Raw genomic sequence first — 1,413 nt, forward strand, 5'->3', positions numbered from 1 at the left:
AAAAAAAAAAAAAAAAAGATTGGGAGCTATGGGTTGTAGTGCATACTGTGATCCCAGCACTCAGGAGGCTGTGGCAAGGGGATCACCTAGACTTCAAAGCCAGTCTGGGCTACATAATGAGTTCAAGACCAGCGTGAACTACACAGTGAGACCCTGCCTTGAAAAACAGCAAAACAAAACAGCAAAGCCAAAACAAGAACAGGTTGGGGACATATCTCAGTGCAAAGGTCCTGGGTTCAATCCCTAGTACTCAGAAATGCATACATACATACTAGCTTCAGAGAATTTGCACACCTGGTGTGATAAACAACAGAACAGTATCAGTTACTTTTATTGGAAATGCAGAGTACCAGGCAATTCACATACATAAATGGAGTACTATTACCCTTGTTTTCAAAAGAAAAGGTATTACTGTCTGTTACAGGTGGAATTGTGTCTGCCACCAGAATTCATTTGTCGAAACTCTCTTAATTCTTCAGAATGTGACTTTGTTTAGAGACCATGCCTTTAGAGAGTGATTAAGGTGAAATGAGGTTATTTGATTGGGCCTAATCTGATATGACTGATGATTTTATAAAGAGATTGAAATAGGGAAGGGTGAAGGGGGTAAAGAGGAGGCAGAGGCATGGGGAAAAAACAAGAACCAAGATATATCACGTAAAGGTACAATACCCCAATGATAATGTAACTGTATTATTTGCTTTAAAGGTACCAATAAACTTAATGGAAAAAAAAAAAGAGATTGAAACATAGATGAAAGAAAACCAAGGAAGGAGGTCTCAGAAGAAATCAACCCTGCTGACACTCTGATCTGAAACTTTTAGTCTAGAACTGCAAGAAAAGATATGTTTGTTATTTAAACCACCCAGGCTGTGGAATTTTGTTATGGCAGCCCAGAAAACTAAGATGTCACTGAGAAGTAAATGGAATTGATATTAGTCAAACTATACACATACATTGTTTACTTTGGGTTTTAGCGGCTTATTCTAATCCAGGACAGAGGAATTCTAGAGCGATTTCTGTCCTCAACAATCCATTTGCAGCCACTTTGGTGCATGCAAAGCTTTGAGCCTTAGTACCTGGGAACTCTGTGTAACCTCCCTCTCTGACTCTTGAAACTTTCCTTTTCTCCCCTTCTTCCATGTTCTCCCACCATTAAATTTCTGTCCTCTGTATTCCCCTCCTTCCACTCAAGGTAGTCTTTTTTTCTCATTTCATCTCTAGTGTTGCTTCTCTGTCTAATTCTACTGACAGATTATGCTTGAATCTCAAAGGCAATTGTGAAGAGGGGATATGAGTTCTGTACTGTAACCTGGATTTAGAGTGAATTATCTAAGAAGGAACCAGACTGTTCACAGCACAAATATTAACCTTATAAAAAATGGATGAAGCTTCCTCTCCTCCTCCTCCTCC

General features: G+C 39.3%; 1 pseudogene; it reads right to left on the reverse strand.

The window, feature by feature from the left end:
- Positions 1-1,413, reverse strand: part of LOC104863657 — a 58,470-nt pseudogene that overhangs the window by 14,660 nt on the left and 42,397 nt on the right.

The sequence above is a fragment of the Fukomys damarensis genome, unplaced genomic scaffold (genome assembly GCF_012274545.1).
Source record: "Fukomys damarensis isolate Sample0158 unplaced genomic scaffold, DMR_v1.0_HiC HiC_scaffold_28, whole genome shotgun sequence".
Classification (NCBI taxonomy): Eukaryota; Metazoa; Chordata; class Mammalia; order Rodentia; family Bathyergidae; genus Fukomys; species Fukomys damarensis.